General features: G+C 38.3%; 1 protein-coding gene across 2 annotated transcripts in view; it reads right to left on the reverse strand.

Annotated features, from left to right (window-relative positions):
• Window positions 1-21,838, reverse strand: part of asgrl2 (asialoglycoprotein receptor-like 2) — a 52,924-nt gene extending 31,086 nt beyond the window's left edge. Inside the window, exons 1-2 of one of the 2 annotated variants that reach the window (XM_039747057.1) lie at window positions 21,695-21,838; window positions 3,752-3,841 (exon numbers count right to left, since the gene is read on the reverse strand). The gene's annotated coding sequence lies outside the window, so the exon portion shown is untranslated. The remainder of the gene's footprint in view (window positions 1-3,751; window positions 3,842-21,694) is intronic. The other variant, XM_039747056.1, reaches the window with a different exon arrangement.
• Between the last annotated feature and the right edge of the window lie 285 nt (window positions 21,839-22,123).

Raw genomic sequence — 22,123 nt, forward strand, 5'->3', positions numbered from 1 at the left:
ATTGGTTGAAAAATAAATGCTGCATCTGATTACCTTTTTTTGCATTCTGCTACTTACATTCAAACAAAGTTGTAACTCTGTCTGATTTGGCTGATCATTTTATGGGTCAGACTCATCATACTGCAATCTCTTCAGGTACAAGCAAGCTATGATTGTGTGCCACATTATGCAGCATGCTACATCCTTGCACAATGTAACACACTTTCTGTGCACTATAGAGCAGCACATTAATAGAGTGGAAATTCTTTCTATTTATATGAGCAAATTAATTCTCTGCAGGCGCATTTGTAAGTGTAGCGTCAGTGCTCAAAGCCACAACTGATAAATTATCTGCTTTTACATGGCTCTTTGAGGTGACTCACTGTCCTGTAAAGGACTGCTCCCTTTTGCTACATTAGTTGGAAAAAGCACCTGCAACTGTGTGGAGTTCCCATTTTTATAGCCTCGCCAGCTGTAGATGATGTATTGGTAGCTCATTCTTTTGGTTCTTCATCCCCAGCTGAAATAACTTGTCCCGCACCACTGCAATAGTAATGTGCATACAGTTGACTACACCGGGTGTTGCTGCAAATTGTGCTTTCATGTTTGTCAGTTCAACCGCAGTGTAAGGAAATCTTATATATCTGGATGACAAGTTGATAATACAATCCTATAAAGCTGGCATAATGTGACTCAGTGATGATTGAGAAATACCCGATCAGTCTGGAAGTTCACATTGAAAAGCTCCTGTGGCTAAAAACCTAAGTGTGGAAAGATCTTCCAAAGGAACAGATTGAGCATAATTCTTCAAAGTCTGGCTTTGTAAAACCAATGCCAGTTCAGCACACAACTCCAAAAGAATATCTAGTGGAAATCTAAATCAACATAGAAGCCAGCTCATCATTATCTCTAAATTTGCACCCTCTTCCAAATCTTCCATTTGTGGTGTCTTCTAACAATGTTAAAGCAGCTATGGTAGTTGAAATAGCGTGACCATTCCTTGCACCATTATATTGTTACAAAATGGTAACAATCAAGTGAATTAAATTTGAAAATGATATGCAATTAATTTCAGTGTATTTGATATGAATCTAAAAAAAAGGAGACCACACAGAAGCTATAGCACTTCTTCGACACTGGGTGCTGCTAGTTTTTAAAACTGAGCAGAAACTTCAATATTCATGGTATGAGACTGCCGTGAAAATGTGTGTGGTTGCTGGATATCATGGCCGGCCTGTACACTGGTACTGTGAGTGCTGTGCAGAGTGGAGGCAGGACTTCTGCATTTTTCCCAGTTGATTCTGGGGTTCGTCAGGGGTGTGTTCTTGCTCCTACTCTGTTCAATGCTTGTATGGAATGGGTGTTGGGCAAGGTCATGGGGTACAGCAGATGTGAGATATCTATTGGTGAAGAAAGATTCACTGATGATGACTTTGCTGACGCTGCTGTGATCTTCGCGGAGTCAATGTAGGCTCTGATCAGGGCACCCGAAAGACTGAATGAGGAGTCTGAGTGTCTGGGCTTGCGAGTGTCCTGGATAAAAACCAAGATCCATACTTTTAATGACCTCTTGGGCACAGCCATCAGCATTGTGTCTGTTTGCGGAGAGAGTGTTGACCTTGTTGAGGGGTTTACTTACCTTGGCAGTGACATTCATGTCTCTGGTGACTCTTCCTATGAAGTCAGTAGATGGATTGGGAGAGCATGGGGGGTCATGAGGTCGCTGGAAAGGGGTGTGTGGCGCTCCCGATATCTATGCAAAAGGACGAAGGTCCAAGTCTTTAGAGTCCTTGTGCTTCCTGTTTTGCTATATGGTTGTGAGACATGGACACTATCCAGTGACCTGAGATGAAGACTGGACTCCTTTGGTACTGTGACTCTCAGGAAAATCTTTGGGTACCATTGGTTTGACTTTGTGTCGAATGAGCGGTTGCTCATGGAGTCCCGAATGAGGCACATTAGTTACAGGACTACGGCCTTGTGGCGCATTTCCCAGAGGGTGATCCAGCTCGTAAGATCCTCATTGTTGGGGACCCGAGTGGCTAGACCAGGCCAAGGGGTCGCCCACGTAACACCTGGATGTGGCAGATAGGGGGTCATTTCCAGAGGCTGGGTCTAGACTGTGTGTCAGCCTGAGGGGTTGCAAACCGGGATCCCGAGTTGTTTCGTCGTGTAGTGGGTGCGGCAACACACTGTACCAGTGCATGCTCCCCGACTTCACTTGACTTGTATATATGCACACACACTTTGGTCTGAACACACACCATTATAACTAACAAGGAAGAAAATATAAAAGGAAAGAAAACTTTTGACTTGGCTTTCACAGTCATAGTGAGGCATTATACAGATGTATTGCTATTGGTATAAAGGAGCCCCCATAGCGTTTCTTGACATACGTCTGCTGAATAATTCATTGCCTGAAAGACCTCAGTGTCAGTGTGTTAGAGAGAGGATGTTCAGCATTGTTCATAATGGCATAATGGTACTGTCTTATTTCAATTTTCTCCTCCACTACAACCATCACGTGTCCAAAATGCATCCTGTAACTGAGCTTGCCCTTTTATTTATCCTGTTGATACAGTGGGTCTCTCTTGAAGTGGAGTTACCAGCCCAGCACACCACAGCGTAAAAAATTACACTGGCCATCACAGAGTTACAGAAGATGTCACTTCCCATATTAAAGAAGCACAGTCTCCTAAGGAAAAAGAGCCTGCACTCCCCTTTCTTATATTGTTCCTCTTTGTTCTGAGAGTAGTCCAACCTGTTATTGATTTGGACCCCACGTAGTTGCAGGAGTGCACCACCTCTACATCCATTGCCTGAATAGTGACCAGACATTGGTATGGCTAAAATCAATAACCAGTTCATTGGTTTTGGTGATGTTAAGATACAGATAATTCTCTTTGCACCAAGAAACAAACTTTTCCACATGAGCCTCTCCTCGGTTTAATCCCCTTTATCAATACACTTTATAAGTGCAAAATTATCTTAGAATTTCTGCAAGTGCCATGGCCTGGTGCTATAAAGAGTAAAGAGATTGTTCCTTCTTGTGCTCTAGTGTTGCTTAAATCCATATCAGAAACACAGTCCTGCAGTATGCCTGACAGATAGTCCACTGCCCATGACATCATAGGCTCATCCACCTGAATATCCCTGGGTTTACTCCTTAACAGGGATGGCTGGATGGTACTGAAGGCACTAGAGAAATCGAAAAACATAATCCTCACAGTGCTGCCAGCTTTTTCCAGGAAAGAGCAAGCCTTGTGGAGCAGATAGATACTTGGATCCTTCACTTCAATCTTTTTCCTATATGCAATTGCAGTGGTTCTAGCTGGACTACCACAGGAGGACTCATTTAATCCATGTCCAGTCTCTCAAGACTCTTCATGACATGAGATGTACATGCCACTGATGTTTAGTCATTAGGTGAAGATTGGTGCCTTCTTTGGAAAAGGAACAGTGCATGATGTTTTCCAAAGCAGCAGCACTTTCTGATGCCTTAAGGACAAACTGATCAGGTGACAGAAGAGCTCAAGGACTGACTCCATCTGGTGCTGCAGATTTTCCTGTGTGTATCTTCCTCAGATATCTCCTTACTTATGGACAAACCATACAGATGGTCAGAGGTGGACTCGTCAACGACCATTCCAGTTGATTTGGTTGGATTTGTTGATGTAGTATTGTAATGATACAGTAATCAGCCCATGCAAAAATAACAGTTTTTGTAGCTTTATTTGATCAAGGAAAATTAAAGGACAGGACATTTACAAACCTGTCAAGGAGAAAGGTGAGCACCAAGAAGAGGAAGAGTTCAGAAGCAAGCTGAAAGAGGTGTTGGGACATGACTGCATAGAACAGAGGTCTGTAATGACATAAGGTACAAGCAAATATTATTGATCTTATCCTGAATCATGACTTGTTTATGATTGAAGCTGGCCTAATGGTGAAACGTTTTGTGTTTAGCATCAACTCTTTGGACACCTGTGAATGAGAACCAGTAGGTTGCCAGACAACAAATGTATATCTGTAGGTTATATTACTTTGTTTGACACCCATGTACAAAACAGTTTAGTTTTCCCTCTCCAGATAGTGTACTACAGTGAGCAACACAACACATAGTGAGCAACAAGCACCACACTTTACAACTGACTACAGTCAGGAAAAATAATGACCAGTGTTTTGCCAGTGATTAGCTGGTGACTAATTGAATTATTATTATTATTATTATTATTATTATTATTATTATTAGTAGTAGTAGTAGTAGTAGTAGTAGTAGTAGTGGTGGTAGTAATAGTAGTGGTAGTAGTAGTAGTTGTAGTAGTAGTATTCACTACTGCTGCAAGGACTTTTTTGTTTTGAGTGGCTGAGTGCGTTTTGCACTGAGAATGAGGACTTTTACTAAACAAGTTAGTAATCTAGGCAGACACTATGCTGTAGGTGTTAAGGCTTTGGACTTAAGACGCTGAGGTTTTGGGCTCAAACCCTGCTACTGAACAAGTCACTTCACATGCCTTTGCTACAACTGAAAAAAAAAAAACATAACCAATTGTATCTCAAATATCGTACTTTCCCTTGCATAAAGGCATCAGCCAAATAAGCAAATAAGTTTTGTGTGCCGTGTTGACTATTTTGAGAATATGGCAACTGTGCTGACCATTGGGGTTCTCAGAGTGGCTGAAAAAAATTGTAGATAAACAGATATTTATGATTTACATTAAAATAGGGAACTTTCACTCTTTATTTAGAATGGAGTTCACTGTCCTGCCAGCAAGCTTTATGTACTGCATTTTCTTCTCTTAGTTTTTTTTTTTTTTTTCAAATTGATTAGAACTCAGTAAAATACAGCACTGAAATAAGGCATTTTTTTCTCTTGGTTTTCTTCTAATTGTTTTCTTAGACAAATTATAATTAACAAAGCAGCAATTATACTGATGGTTGTCCGTCTGTGAGTCACGTATTGCCAAAAGTTTTTATTTGTACTTAAGTTGTATGGTTGAATATACTGTATATGTACCTCTATACATACATTATTAGTATACATCCCACCTGTGAATCACTTTATGACCCGGAGCAAGTTGCTTTATCTTACCGTAATCAACTGTAAAAGAATATCTGTAAACAGTAGTAACATACACTCACCTAAAGGATTATTAGGAACACCTGTTCAATTTCTCATTAATGCAATTATCTAATCAACCAATCACATGGCAGTTGCTTCAATGCATTTAGGGGTGTGGTCCTCGTCAAGACAATCTCCTGAACTCCAAGCTGAATGTCAGAATGGGAAAGAAAGGTGATTTAAGCAATTTTGAGCATGGCATGGTTGTTGGTGCCAGACGGGCCGGTCTGAGTATTTCACAATCTGCTCAGTTACTGGGATTTTCACGCACAACCATTTCTAGGGTTTACAAAGAATGGTGTGAAAAGGGAAAAACATCCAGTATGCGGCACTCCTGTGGCCGAAAATGCCTTGTTGATGCTAGAGGTCAGAGGAGAATGGGCCGACTGATTCAAGCTGATAGAAGAGCAACTTTGACTGAAATAACCACTCGTTACAACCGAGGTATGCAGCAAAGCATTTGTGAAGCCACAACACGCACAACCTTGAGGCGGATGGGCTACAACAGCAGAAGACCCCACTGGGTACCACTCATCTCCACTACAAATAGGGAAAAAGAGGCTACAATTTGCACAAGCTCACCAAAATTGGACAGTTGAAGACTGGAAAAATGTTGCCTGGTCTGATGAGACATTCAAATGGTAGAGTCAGAATTTGGTGTAAACAGAATGAGAACATGGATCCATCATGCCTTGTTACCACTGTACAGGCTGGTGGTGGTGGTGGTGGTGTAATGGTGTGGGGGATGTTTTCTTGGCACACTTTAGGCCCCTGAGTGCCAATTGGGCATTGTTTAAATGCCATGGGCTACCTGAGCATTGTTTCTGACCATGTCCATCCCTTCATGACCACCATGTACCCATCCTCTGATGGCTACTTCCAGCAGGATAATGCACCATGTCCCAAAGCTCGAATCATTTCAAAATGGTTTCTTGAACATGACAATGAGTTCACTGTACTAAAATGGCCCCCACAGTCACCAGATCCCAACCCAATAGAGCATCTTTGGGATGTGGTGGAACGGGAGCTTCGTGCCCTGGATGTGCATCCCACAAATCTCCTTCAACTGCAAGATGCTATCCTATCAATATGGGCCAACATTTCTAAAGAATGCTTTCAGCACCTTGTTAAATCAATGCCACGTAGAATTAAGGCAGTTCTGAAGCCGAAAGGGGGGCAAACACCGTATTAGTATGGTGTTCCTAATAATCCTTTAGGTGAGTGTAGATTAGAGAGTAATCAGACTCCTTCACTTTCTGCACATTTCATTATAGATTTCATTTTAAATAGATACAGTTGCCATTTTTGCCCATCAATTTATATTCAATTACCCAGTCCATCTGTAGAAACATTTATTGGACGTGGTTTGGAAGGGCACACGTGTACCTGTGTATATAAGGCCCCACAATTCACACTGCATATCAGGACAAAAACCAAGCCATGAGGTCAATGGGACTGTCTGTAGATCTCCATGGTAAAATTGTGGTGAGGCACTGACAGGGCAAAGGGATTAAACCATCTGTAAACTTTTGTGCTCCCAGGAGCAGAGTGGCATCAATAATTCTGAAATGGAAGAACCCTGAATACAATGAGGAATGACTTAAGGAAATGTATGTTAGGTAGAATGCATTGTAGGGCTGGGTGGTCTTTAATTTTGGAACCCCTGCAGATGGCTTTTTTCTGTCCTTAAATTGAGTTTTTCTTTGTTTTTTTCTCTGTTCTCCTTATCACCAGACTTTTCTTTAATTATTTTTATTATGATATTGTATATAAAGATGCTACCCTTCTATTCATTATTTACAGTATCTGTGTTTTATAAATTATATAGATTTTATTTTCTAGGTTATTTATTCCTTAATATGCTTACCTGTTTTTTATTTTCTTTGGCATCATGTAAAGCACCTTGAGCTACATTGTTTATATGAAAATGTGCTATAGAAATCAATGTTATGTTGTTGTTGTGAGGTTGCTGGTCTGGCTATTGTTTTATGTGACCCTTGTCTACAAATGCCATTTTAGAGACTGGTCACTAATCAGTAGTTTTTTGTGTTTTCCTTTTTTGTTTTTTGGTGGTGCCACTGTCTCCTGGTCTAAGTATGCTGCAACAACATCTAAAAGTGGAAATCTAAAGAAAGCTCATCAAAAATAGCCTTTTAATGGTGACACATTCGTGGGCTGGACTTTTGGTTTAATTTTACTATCACCTTATCAGCTAGAGTTTTTCTTTTCCAGTCCTTTCTGGCCATTTAAAGATAATTTGTTATTAAGCTGAACATTACAATTCTCTGCTGTTATAAACAACAGTCCTTTAGTTTTTACTTTCCTCCATAGCTCTGTTTAGCTTTTATTGTTTTAAAGCATTTTGAGCTACTGTCATGTATGCAAATGTACTATAAAAATAAATGTTGCTGTTGTTTTAAACATTACATCTTTTGAATATTTCACTATGAAACTCATAAGGATATTCACCTTGAGGCGACCCATTTTCAAAATAGCATTTAAATTGAGAAGGGTGGAACTGCAGGCTGCCACTGCACTCTTATGTTTAAATGCCGTCTTCTGCCTGTAGTGCACATATATTCCAGCAGATGGCAGAAGATATGTATCTGCTTGAGTACAACAGGCTTTTCAGGAGCATTTTGAGCATATTAATATTGTACAGGATTGAGAATCATTCTGCATCGAATATAATAAAAATAGTTTTGTAGGGCCAGTATCACAAATGAATGTTGCAATAGACAAGGTACATAATTTCATAAATATCAATAAATTTGTATCCTGTATTTCCCATACCGCCTGGTTCTTTCTGTGTGTATAAGTTTTTAGAGTTTTTCAAATAAAATTCATAATATACAACAAGAAACAAAAATACTGGGATAATGAGGCAATATGTTTTATTTTTAATTATATATTCATAAAATGTGTATTCTTGATGAAGTATGAATGTGAGACTAAAGTATATTTCATTCATTTAGTTATTTGGCAGATGCCTTTATCCAATGTGAATTACAATATTTGAATTGTTAATTTCTTTTTCTTTTCTTTTTTTTTTTAATTGGAGCCAGGTGGTGAAGTGACTTGTTCTGGTTCTCACCGTGTCAATTGCGGGATTTGAACCCACAACCAAACATACAGAAGCCACAAGCAACTGAAGTACACAATGCCAGCTATTATTTCTGGGCAAAGGTTTACATATAACATGTGATACTCAGAAAATTTTCATGTATTGAGTTTAGACCCATAATTTCAGCTTGGCAGAAGTATAGTGGGAAATGATCATAAAGCAAAATGAACAAAGGTCTGGTTATTGATTTTAGCCATACCAATGTCTGGTCACTATTCAGGCAGTGGTTGTAGAGGTGGTGCACTCCTGCAAGTACTCACCGTCCAAATCAATAACAGGTTGGACTACTCTTAGAACAAAGAGGAGCAATATAAGAAAGGGGAGAACAGGATTTTTTCCTTAGGAGACTGTGCTTCTTTAATGTGGGCAGTGACATCTTCTGTAACTCTATGATGGCCAGTGTGATTTTTTATGCTGTGGTGTGCTGGGCTGATAACTTCACTTCAAGAGAGACCCACTGTATCAACAGGCTAATAAAAGGGCAAGCTCAGTTACAGGATGCATTTTGGACAACCTGGAGGTTGTAGCGGAGGAGAAAATTGAAACAAGACTGTACCATTATGCCATTATGAACAATGCTGCACATCCTCTCTCTAACACACTAACACTGAGGAATTTCAGGCAATTAATTATTCAGCAGACATACGTCAAGAAATGCTACGGGGGCTCCTTTATACCAATAGCAATACATCTGTATAATGCCTCACTGTGACTGTGACAGCCAAGTCAAAAGTTTTCCTTCCTTTTATATTTTCTTCCTTGTTAGTTATAATGGTGTGTGTTCAGACCAAAGTGTGTGTGCATATATACAGTGGTGTGAAAAACTATTTGCCCCCTTCCTGATTTCTTATTCTTTTGCATGTTTGTCACACAAAATGTTTCTGATCATCAAACACATTTAACCATTAGTCAAATATAACACAAGTAAACACAAAATGCAGTTTTTAAATGATGGTTTTTATTATTTAGGGAGAAAAAAACCCAAACCTACATGGCCCTGTGTGAAAAAGTAATTGCCCCCTTGTTCAAAAATAACCTAACTGTGGTGTATCACACCTGAGTTCAATTTCCGTAGCCACCCCCAGGCCTGATTACTGCCACACCTGTTTCAATCAAGAAATCACTTAAATAGGAGCTGCCTGACACAGAGAAGTAGACCAAAAGCACCTCAAAAGCTAAACATCATGCCAAGATCCAAAGAAACTCAGGAACAAATGAGAACAGAAGTAATTGAGATCTATCAGTCTGGTAAAGGTTATAAAGCCATTTCTAAAGCTTTGGGACTCCAGCGAACCACAGTGAGAGCCATTATCCACAAATGGCAAAACATGGAACAGTGGTGAACCTTCCCAGGAGTGGCCGGCCGACCAAAATTACCCCAAGAGCACAGAGGCGACTCATCCGAGAGGTCACAAAAGACCCCAGGACAACGTCTAAAGAACTGCAGGCCTCACTTGCCTCAATTAAGGTCAGTGTTCACGACCCCACCATAAGAAAGAGACTGGGCAAAACGGCCTGCATGGCAGATTTCCAAGACGCAAACCACTGTTAAGCAAAAGAACATTAGGCTCGTCTCAATTTTGCTAAGAAACATCTCAATGATTGCCAAGACTTTTGGGAAAATACCTTGTGGACTGATGAGACAAAAGTTGAACTTTTGGAAGGCAAATGTCCGTTACATCTGGCGTAAAAGGAACACAGCATTTCAGAAAAAGAACATCATACCAACAGTAAAATATGGTGGTGGTAGTGTGATGGTCTGGGGTTGTTTTGCTGCTTCAGGACCTGGAAGGCTTGCTGTGATAGATGGAACCATAAATTTTACTGTCTACCAAAAATCCTGAAGGAGAATGTCCGGCCATCTGTTCGTCAACTCAAGCTGAAGCGATCTTGGGTGCTGCAACAGGACAATGACCCAAAACACACCAGCAAATCCACCTCTGAATGGCTGAAGAAAAACAAAATGAAGACTTTGGAGTGGCCTAGTCAAAGTCCTGACCTGAATCCAATTGAGATGCTATGGCATGACCTTAAAAAGGCGGTTCATGCTAGAAAACCCTCAAATAAAGCTGAATTACAACAATTCTGCAAAGATGAGTGGGCCAAAATTCCTACAGAGCGCTGTAAAAGACTCATTGCAAGTTATTGCAAACGCTTGATTGCAGTTATTGCTGCTAAGGGTGGCCCAACCAGTTATTAGGTTCAGGGGCAATTACTTTTCACACAGGGCCATGTAGGTTTGGATTTTTTTTTCTCCCTAAATAATAAAAACCATCATTTAAAAACTGCATTTTGTGTTTACTTGTGTTATATTTGACTAATGGTTAAATGTGTTTGATGATCAGAAACATTTTGTGTGACATACATGCAAAAGAATAAGAAATCAGGAAGGGGGCAAATAGTTTTTCACACCACTGTATAGTATTTATTTATCTATTTGTGTATTATTTGAACATCTACTGTATATAAAGCCAAATTTCCCACTGGGGACAAATAAAATTCTATCTATCTATCTATCTATCTATCTAATAAATTTGAAATGATAGCTTAATTCATTGCAAAATGGAAAAACATGGATTAAATGATTTGGGGGTATTTTATTGTGTTTTGCTTGACCCTAAACTTTTTAGTGGATTTTTATGTTGATGAGGACTGTCATATCTAGTCTTTTATAAAAGGTTTGTCAGTAATGTGAAATGGCTGTTTGTTGTGCTGACAGGTTAGCTGTTTTTGTTGTAATCACAACCTTCTCCTCATAGATAGATAGATAGATAGATAGATAGATAGATAGATAGATAGATAGATAGATAGATAGATAGATAGATAGATAGATAGATAGATAGATAGATAGATAGATAAGATGAGTATCATCCTATCTTGGCCAGGAGACAGGCAGGAGAGGATACTGTGGAAGTGGATACACTGGCATCCTGGTAAAGTTGGACAAAGGAACAATACCTGACCGGGAGGCCAGTGTGATGGAAGGACAGGGGTAAGTAACCTTTTAAGACTACATTCTCCCATAACAAGCTAGGTGGCAGTATCCCTTTGCAGCGTTTACCTGTATAGACACCCACAAGGCCATGCTTGGAACTAGTAGTCCCATGGGAAAGACTTGTCGGGTTCCATGTCTGCCCCTATGATCCCTATTTTGTGGGACTTCCACTTGACATACAATTGCTTCCCATGGGCTACACCCTAGCACCAGAACTACTCCTGGGTCTAAAGTAAAAGAAGCCACATGCCCTCATTCTTGCGTGTTGGAGTCGGGTGGAAGACAGACAAAACTCACCTGGGAGGAGTGGAAGGAGAGGGGAAAAAAGAAGGAGAACTGCACTTTTGTTTTAGTGACTTTTGTAAGGTGTTTGTGCAAATAAAACTTTTTTTTTGAACCAGGACTTGAGTCACAATGGTTGTGTCTATGGTTTGATGTTTGTATTGGTCACAATATACATTAAACAAATATATATAAAACAAATACATCCCACCCATAGGAACTTCTGGTTTGAATAAGACAGCTACTGCTGCCAATCACGGGCTTTGAGGTTAGAGTTATCATCTTTCATTTATGAATATTAGCAAAAGTAATCTATATTAATTAATTGTCCCCGTATCGTTTCTTTTACTGTATATGAGTAACTACATTTTGCCCTCCAGTTGACATTTAGTCTAATTGTAATAATATTAATACAGTTACTCTCTTTAGTTGCTTTACTCTCATTGATCCTGTGTACATTCATGAGCTGATTGTGAAATCGAGTACCCGTAACAGTTCACTTGATCCAGTCCCACATCACTGCTAAAAGCCCGTCTTCCTATCTTTTTGACTCCCATTTCCTGTGTTATAAATAAAACTCATTTTTTGGACTGGTTCCTCTTTCTTAAAAAACTGACATTGTCAGTACTATCTGGAAAAACCCTCTGATTCTTCGTTTCTCAGTAACTTCAGACCCATCTCAAACTTTCCTTTTCTTTAGAAGCTTCTTAAGAAAGTAGTGGTCTTTCAATTACAGGTTTATTACTTCTAGTAACATATAGTAGCACAAATGGTATTAATAATCACAGTCAATTACCAAAATATTCACTTTTCCAGTTTATTATTAATTTTTGTACATTCCTATCTGATGTTACTATAGTTTATAGTAGTTTATATAGTTTAAAGTTTACAAAAAAAAAAAACTTTTTAATGTCTGATGAACATACAGTACCTTTTACTTTCTTTCCACAAACAAAAGCTATCTAAACTGTACAGAACTGTAACAGGTTTAAAGTTCACTCTTTTAGAGGACTATCTGTCTGTCTCTCTGTGCAGACATAAAAACTTAAAAACATATTACTCAATCTGAACTTTGCAAATTTACTAAGTAGTTTTTATTATTGTATACTGCAGTAAGCCTATTTATCTGTTAGACTTTTTGAACAGACAACTACGGTGGTAGACAAAAGTAAAGCATACAACATACTTTACTTAAACTTTCAAAAAGACTTTGATACAGTACAGAGTTAATTTTAAAATGTAAAACTGTCAGTCAGTCATTGTCCAACCCACTATATCCCAACACAGGGTCTGCTGGAGCCAATCCCAGCCAGCACAGGGCAGAAACTAGTCCCGGGCAGGCACCAGCCCACCACCTGGCACACACTAGGGACAATTTAGAATTGCCAATGCACCTAACCTGCATGTCTTTGGACTATGGGAGGAAACCCACACGGACACGGGGTGAACATGCAAACTCCACACAGGGAGGACCCGGGAAGCGAACCCAGGTCTCCTTACTGTGAGGCAGCCGTGCTACCACTGCACCACTGTGCCATCTGCAATGAGAAACTGTTACCATGAAAATTGTGTTTTAGGTTGGCTAATGGGTAGGAGACAAAGATTACAGCTAAGAGACAAATGGGGTGAGGTCATCACTGGAGTCCCTCACTGGTCTGTCTAACTTGTATTAATGACATCTTCTCCAATATTTACTGTATATACAATACACTACAATACAATATACACAATAAAACTTATTTTTGTACAACACTCTTCACAGAGCACAGTGAACAATTCTCTGTTAAAATACAAGAATAGATTAAACCAATTATTAAATACAGAGCTGGCACACACATAAATGGAGATTTGTCAAAACATGCAGAGAACAAGGTAGAAAATGATTAAATATAAATGAAAAACAACAAAATCTGTCCATTAATTACCTGATGAACTGTGGCAACAAATACATTTTGATAGACAAATACATTTTCACTCTACTATATTTTAAACCTATTAAGCATTTTACTGTTTTAAAATTCTTTCTTTGTGGATTTCATTTTTTAAATGTGATTTTAAAGTTTCACTCCATTATTGCTGCTTTTGCCAAGACCCACTTATAAAGGAAAAGATGAAATCCTGCAACTTTCTCAGAATTAATTCCAATAATCCTGCGGTGGGCTGGCGCGCTGCCTGGGGTTGGTTTCCAGCCTTGCGCTCTATGTTGGCTGGGATTGGCTCCAGCAGACCCCCGTGACCCAGTAGTTAGGATATAGTGGGTTGGATAATGGATGGATGGAATTCCAATAATCCTCAAACTCTGAAACAGACTCATCTCTAACCTTCATTTTCTGTCAAAGGTTCTTGAGAAACCCTCTCAATTACAGGCACATGTGTCCAATAGCAATTTGTTTGAGCTTTTACAGTCAGGTTTCCATTTCTATTATAGCAAAGAAACTTATCTTCATAGAGCAATAAATGACCTCCTCTACTTCTTTGACTCTAGTCTAGTTAGAGGAATACTCCACCTAAACTTGACATTTTTTATATGTTACATACCCCATGTAGTTTGTCGGAATGGCTGAAAATCTTATGTTTATATGGATGGTAGAGATAACAAACCTTTTATAGAATGGATGTCTATGTAGACCAATGATGAATCACAGCAAACTACATCAAAAACAACCATGAAAAAAAATCACACGTTACTCATGTCATATAATCCACACATCAAGTCATCCAGTCGTATTCTCACAAAGGACAAAATGCATACATGTCTTTCACACAGAGGAAAGACGTTTACTTGGGAATGATCTCATGGACTGAAAACAGGACTCTGTCCTGGTTTTCTGGGAGTATTGATTTAACAACATTTTGGGATACAATGCATGCATTTTCCCCATTGTGAGCATGTTAATGAACAACATGACGTCATCACTGTCACCTGGAAATTTGGTGATAATACCTCAGGTCCTACCTTATTACATTTCTTTTCTATTGCAAAACCTCAGTCTCCTACCACTCCAGTTTCTCAAGGTGTCCCACACGGCTCTGTTCCAGGTCATTTTTTGCTTCGCCAGAGCACTATAAGTAATCATCAGCATGGTTTGCAATTTAATTTCTAGAAAACCCAAATATACTTAAGCACCCACCCCTTTGGTCCCTTTCCACCTTCTCCACTGAATGCCATTTAATTTTCTTATGTTGAAGCAGGATAAGACTGAGATCATATTTGGTACGGTCCAGATCCAGTCTCTCAAATGTCAGTGATATTTCCTTTAACTTTGATATCATTACAATTACTTTCTCTAGTACATGTTGTAATCCTGGTTTTATGTTTGACCCTTTTTTTCACATTCACATTAACTCCCTAAGTAAAGCCTCTTTCAATCACCTACATAATGCTGCCTCTGTTTTTCTTCACTTAGTTTCCATGGCACTGAAATTGTAATGTATACTGTACCTTCATTACCTCACATCTGGTAGAAATGTAACTTATTATATGTTGGATTCGCTGTTAAAAGTTCTCAATGAATTACAATATATATTAAACTTAGCAGCCTGGCTTTTCACTCACACCAGAAAATCTGTCCATATTATTCTTATCCTTTTCCTGTTATACAGTATTAGCTTCCTGTGATTTATTGTGTTCAATTTAATTTTCTCTTACTTACAGTACATACAGAGTACTCAATGCCCTTGCACCTTCTTATCTTTCTGCTCTCCTTCAACCTTCTATTCCAGCTTGTTCCCTAAGGTCTTCTGGCTCTGGTCTTCTCTCCGTTCCCCAAATTAAATTTTCTACTATAGAAGCCTGGTCATTTAGTGTGTCTGCTCCAAAACTTTAGAACATTCTTCCTCAATCTCTCTGCAATTGCGCAAGTCTTTCCTCTTTATAACACATATATTCTCCCAATATTACCATGCCATACAGTTTTATACTCTGTATATAGTTACTGCTGTATTTTTCTATCTTAGTATTTCATATTTTACCTGTATATTTCTAATGTTATTAAGTTATTTATACATTGTTTGATTGCATTGTATCATTTCACATATTTTGCTTTATTTTTTGTACATATTTGTTACCCAATTCTGAAAGCTGGACTTGGGTTTGGGATAAAGTGCTAGAGGTATAAATCATGTAATCGTAAGACTGATAAATTTATCCCTGGTGACATACAATATTTGAGGTAAAACTGATTACATTTTTTTGTTTTTTTTTCAGCAGGAGCACAGGCAGATGAAGCAACAAAGTGAGAAGCAGGACCCACAAGCCCACAAACCACAAGTGTTTGCAATTCTAAATTTGGACACTGTGGTTGGGTGTGCCTAGCACCCAGGATATGCTACAGTTCAAATGACTTAAATAGGTTGAATAATGGATGGGTGGATACCTTCACATTTATCCCAAAAACCATGAATGTAATACAAAGTTTTTTTTTATTTCTAAAAATTTCCAAAGATGTGAACATATGTGGTTAATTGAAGCCCGTAAAGTGGCCCACAGTGAGTGTGAGCATGTATATGAGATGTAAGGCTAGTCGTAGCTTGCACCTAATGATCCAGTCCCTACAATCCTGAACTAAGTTATGCAGGTTTGATGACGAGTCTACAAATGACTACAATATATGTCATAGGCACCAATACATTATAAATATTGTGAAGGTAAAAATTCTAGGCTACAACATAGATAGTATTCCAATTATAACTGTGAGAACAATAAGGCCAATTACGCGACGCGATGCATGCTCCAGCGGACGCTCCAGCTTCGCAAGCGTTTTACTGTTTATACTTGCACGCATACTTTACGTAAATGTGGAGGAATCCCCCAGGTAGCAGTGCAAGATATTATCATGGTGAAAACAGGTTCGGCTTCGCTGTATTGTGAATTGCCTGGAATACCCATTAAATTCTGATGACACCTTACCGCAATATCTCTGAAAAGGATGTTTAATGATTAAATCCATCAATCCAGAGATGTGTCCATTCCAGCAAGCATTGGGCATGACGCAGAAACAATCCCTGGATGGGGCCTCAGGTCATCGCAAGGTGAATACAAGCATTCACATACACTGCGGTCATTTTAGTGTCACCAAATCCCCAAATCTGCATATCTTTGAATGGAAACCAGAGCACACTGTGGAAACCCAGCAGGAAGACATGTAAACTCAAAGCAGGGAACATCAGCGACGTGGCTTCCTGCAAGACAGCAGTGCTACCGCTTCAACACCGTGTCACCCCCATGTGTCCATCCATCCATTTTACAACCCGTTGAATCCGAACACAGGGTCACAGGGGTCTGCTGGAGCCAATCCGAGCCAACACTGGGCGCAAGGCAGGAACCAATCCCAGGCAGGGCGCCAACCTACCACAGGACACACACCCACACCCCAAGCACACATTAGGGACAATTTGGAATCACCAATCCACTGTGGGAGGAAACCGGAGTACCCGGAGGAAACCCACGCAGACATGGGAAGAACATGCAAACTCCACGCAGGGAGGACCCAGGAAGCAAACCCAGGTCACCCCCATGTGTGTACAAGCATCTCTTAAACTGGCTTATTTTAAAATTTGCTTTAAACCTCCACATATATCATCTTCCATTGTTCATTGCCTTTTATGATTTCTCTGATTACACTCTTCACATCCACTTTTACCTCAGTAAATAGGCTTTCTGAAATTGGTCTCCTTTTGGAAAAACTCTGACATCAGGCTTTGATTGGATGATGACATTATTTTATTTTGCATGTGTTAGAAAGGGTACAGTAAACAGGAATCATGGGTACATTTCTACTGATAATCTTTACAGTTATGTTTGATCAAATGTTATGATTGCATTCCCATTGGAATGAAAAATCAAAAAGAAAATTTTCTTAATAGCTTTTTGGTTTCTCCAAGACAACAATGCGGTCAGAAAGAAATAAAATGAAGATATTTTCTTTCGTCTCATGTTTTCTCACTCCAGAGAAAAGCTACCCCTGTATTCTCATAAGTGTCTCGTCCTAAGTTTCAACAGAGATATCAGCAAAGTTATATCATGTGGTCAGATTTTCCAAGTAGTGTCTTGACATTTTTTTTTTTTTTTTTTGCAATTTGAAAGTTTTTGCATTGTGTTCTCAGTAATATAGGGTGAAATGTATGGACAGTTGTTTGTGGTAAAAAAAAACAAAAAAACACTTTGCTATAATTACAAAACTGTAATTATGACTGAATTTATATATTTATGGTTAATGGGGCTGCATGGTCACTATAGGATCATTCTGTCACCGACACTGTAAGCTGCATGTTAAACTGACAAGTTAAATAGAGAGCTACCAGCTAAAAATTTGTGTTTATGGTATCACATAATTGACACAAATGCACCTTGGATATACTTTTCAATTCATGTTACCATCACAAGTCTTTTCTAGCATTGCTTTGAGATTGGTGATGGGGATCATTGCCTTCCAACTATTATATATATTCAATTTCTGTTTGTACACATCACATATTACAAATGTGCTAATATTAATTTTAGGGTATCAGGGAGCCAATGCCTTTCAATTTATAGTATAATAGCTCTGTGTGGTCTTCAGGACAAAAAACAACCCAAAGATTCCCTAGTAGTTTTACTATATTCATAAACTTGGACAGATGTCAGCTAACTCTTAAGAATTACTGAGTGCAGAGGACGTGGACCCATCTGTGTTTGCTGCCCCACTGGCTTTTGTAAGAAAACACTGGCAATACCATATCTTAGCTGTATCGCTGGCATATGATTCCTATTAATGTTTGTCTTAAGAAAATACCTCCAGATAGACAATGTTTTTTTTTTTTTGTGAAAACTTCAAGCCTTACCCTCCATTGCTGAGGTGTTTCATGTGCACTTTGTTGAGTGGCAGAGTTTGCTTCATTTCAATATTTCTCTCTTCATCTATATCATTCACACAATGTCGTAGTTGCATGGTGGTATTTTCTGCACACAGGTATTTTGTAGAGTGGTGCATGCAAGAGCAGAAAAAATGTAAAAGTGCATGCATGTGCCATCTAATTGCTGTGGTTGAGTGTAAGCAGAATGGACAGCTCCATACATACACACACAGTATAACTTTCATTTATACAGTACATGTCTAATGTAGTATAGTTATACTAAAACACAAAGGAAGATGCTATTACACACAATAAATGATGGGCCCACAAGATACTATGCAGTGTAAAACAAAAGTCTATGCAGTGGCAATGTAAATAAAGTATGTTAGCCATTCGGAAATAACCACATCTACTCTATATATATAAAATCCTAAGCCTAAAAATACAACGATTTTGTGCAACAATTTTATGTGATGTTTTAATGTCACACGTTTTGTGACGCTTTAAATTGGGCTTATATTAAAACCTACATATATATGTTTGGTATCATTCTTTTCAGAATTTATCGAACTGTAATGTGATGTTGTTAGATTTTCAGATTTTTATTCCATTTTTAAATTATAAACTAAAATATCAAGAAAGTTGTGTTTTTAACATCAAGAAAGTCATGGTTTTTAATTTCAATAAATCATTATTATTTCAATAATTTATTGTAATAATTTAATTCAATAAATTACATTATTTTTGATCGAGTAAACTTTCTATCACAGGAACAAAGTATTAAAAAAAAATTATCTATTCATAACATCAATGTTTGTATTTAGGTGGTTTAGTTAGCTGAAGGTCGAGTTACGATGACCCATTGCATTCCACTTTAGTTTTCACGTGATTTTTCCTGTTATTTATATGAGTAATTAAAAAAAAGTTTTTTAATCTATAGGAATGTCAGTTAAAACGAATGGATCATTTATTTAGTCTCTTATAAATACTCATTGAGCATAGTGGACCTCACTTTAACGGGAATACTCCAATCTGTAAAAGAATAAATATTTTATTCTCATTTCATGATTTTTACTCCATTAAATAATAATTAATTTTTCTTTTACATATTTGAATTTTGTGATTTTGACTGCAATAAATAATAATTTTTCTTTTGTACATTTACAGATTTTAGTAATATTCTGGCCGCAACTGGAGGTTGGGCACGAATGGCACCAGGGGCCTTGACCCCCTTAGTTTATGGATAAGACTGCTTTAAAATATGGTCTTATCGTCATCTAAGTTATAATAATCAAAAAAAGTCTGATTTAGCTAGTAATGCACAAATTATTGTATCATTCGTTTACGTGTTGAATTATGGTATTGTTCTTGTTCATATTGAATACATTATTCAAACATTCACAGGTTTAGGCTGGAAAAAATGTGCAAGGCCCTAGTCTGATGACTTCAACAAAAGCTAATTTTAGACAGGAGTTAGAAAATGAGACTGGGGGTGCAGTTTAGAAATATTTTGACCTACAAAAAAGATTCAGACATGATACATTTACTATTCAAAAGAAGCACAAGATTATGTGAAGGATGTCTAGCAAAAAAAGAGATCTGAGAAAAGCTACGAGCAAGAATGGTTGATTTGCATAAGTCTTTTTCATAAGAGTTTAGATATTTGTCACTATACACTAGACAATCTGTTTATAAACAGAGACATAATGCTGTTCGCCCCAGAAGTGGACACCCAGCCAAGATGAATCAAAACACAATGGGGAATGATCAATGAGATAAAAAGTATCCCTGGAGAAAGAGCTCAAGGCTTGAAGGAATCATTGAAACAGGTTAGATTCAACACCATGTTCATGACTCTACCATACACAGACCATTGAATATACACATTGTTCATGGCAGGACACCAGGGAGGAATCCACTTCTCTCAAATTGGGAAAACGTTTTGTGGGCTGATGAAACTGAGGCTGAATTGTTTGGGAAGAATATGCAGAGGTGTATACGGTGTAAAATGGGAACCACATAGCAACATGAAAACATCCCAACGGTGAAGTACATTGGAGGGAGTAATATCATTTGGAGCCGCTTTACTGTCTTAGGGTGTGGACAGCTTGCCACCAACGAGGTAAAAATGAATTTTCAGGTTTATTAAGGAATCCTGCAAGATAATGTCAGGGTGGTTGTCTGCCAGCTAAAGCTTTTAAGAAGCTGGGTGATGCAGCAGGACAATGATTGTAAATATTGAAATAAATCTGCTAGAAAATGGTTTCAAATTAAAAAATGAAAAATCGACCTTTTGGAGTGGCCCAGTCAGAGCCTAGACCTGAACCCAATAGAAATGCTGCGGAGGAGAGCCATTCACAGCAGACATCCTAAGAATATGGCTGAGCCAAAGTAGTTCTGAAATGAAGAATAGTCTAAAATTCCTCCTGGACATTATGCAAGCCTAACCTGTAGCTACTGGAAGCGATTATTAAAGGTTATTGCTGCCAAATAAAGTTCTACCTGTTATTAAGTGCTCACATATTTTTTCCAAAATACACTTTGAATGTTTGAACAATAATGACATGAAAGATTAGAACTGCTTGTGTGTTATTAGTGTAAGCATGTTGAGTTTGTGTATACTTGTGAAAAAGTTCAAGATCACATTTTATGAACAATTAATGCAGAAAACCAGAAAATAGTAGAGGGTTCACATACATAATTGTAGAGGGTTCACATACTTTCTCTTGCCACTGTACCTCCTTATTAGGTTATAATAAATCCTAGATAGTAATCCATTAATTTGCTAAACCCATCTAGCAATTCAGTTTCCTAGCTTCTGCGCACATTTAATCCAGCTCAGACTATTCCTGCAGCATGGAGCACAAAGTACAAAACAGGCCTTGGTGGGGCATCTAAAATTAATATATAGCATTATCAAGCCCCTTAATCCAACTCAGGGTCAAGGGTGACAATAGCCTTCCTTTAACATGAGTGCAGAAAACAACCACTGACATTTTGCTAGTTCATCGTTGGGCCCTATCTTGTAGACACTGACACTCATTCTGTGTCCTGTGTCCTGCAGACATGTAGAAACCATGCAAACTACACTTAGGCAATATCTACTGTAGGAGAGCAAATAAATAAATACATAAAATAGTATGCTTTTATTAAGTTAAAATGAGCTCCTGATTTTGATGACAGAAAAAAAGAAAATCCCAGTGTCTACACAGATTTACCTGCCTTTAAACAGCTGCTCATGCAGCCGGCCCAAACTCTCCACACATTCTACTATTAAGAAGATGATTTTTCAACAAAGCCATTGAAAGCCAGTGTTGAGACTGTCATTCTGAAATAACATTTTTTTGTGTTTTTGACTTACCTTTTCTAGTCTTTAATCTTCACTCCCTTTTTTTTAATTCACTCTTTCCTCGTATGGTCTTTAATAAGATATAAATTTAGAAATGAAAGCGGTCCTCTAAAATGGCCCCTGTCCACCTTTCATCTGAACTTCAGTAAAAGTGTACTTTGAGCTGCAAATACTGTCCAGTTTACTCAGGCTAACAAGCAAATAAACCGAAAAAGATTTCAACAAAGAAAAAAAAAAGTCAGACCAACAAAAGTTCTGCTACTGTACACATTCTGCACAAAGCACGGGTTTTAGGAGGGAAATGATAGAATGATGTTTGTCACATTATATAGGAAACAGGTCTACCTGTCTGAACTTCACTCCTTCCAGAGCCTTCATTAATATAGTCTCACTTGAGAGATAAAAAGTCGTTCATTTCAGTCAATTCATAAAGATGTCCCT

The sequence above is a fragment of the Polypterus senegalus genome, chromosome 3 (genome assembly GCF_016835505.1).
Source record: "Polypterus senegalus isolate Bchr_013 chromosome 3, ASM1683550v1, whole genome shotgun sequence".
In the NCBI taxonomy this organism is placed as follows: domain Eukaryota; kingdom Metazoa; phylum Chordata; class Cladistia; order Polypteriformes; family Polypteridae; genus Polypterus; species Polypterus senegalus.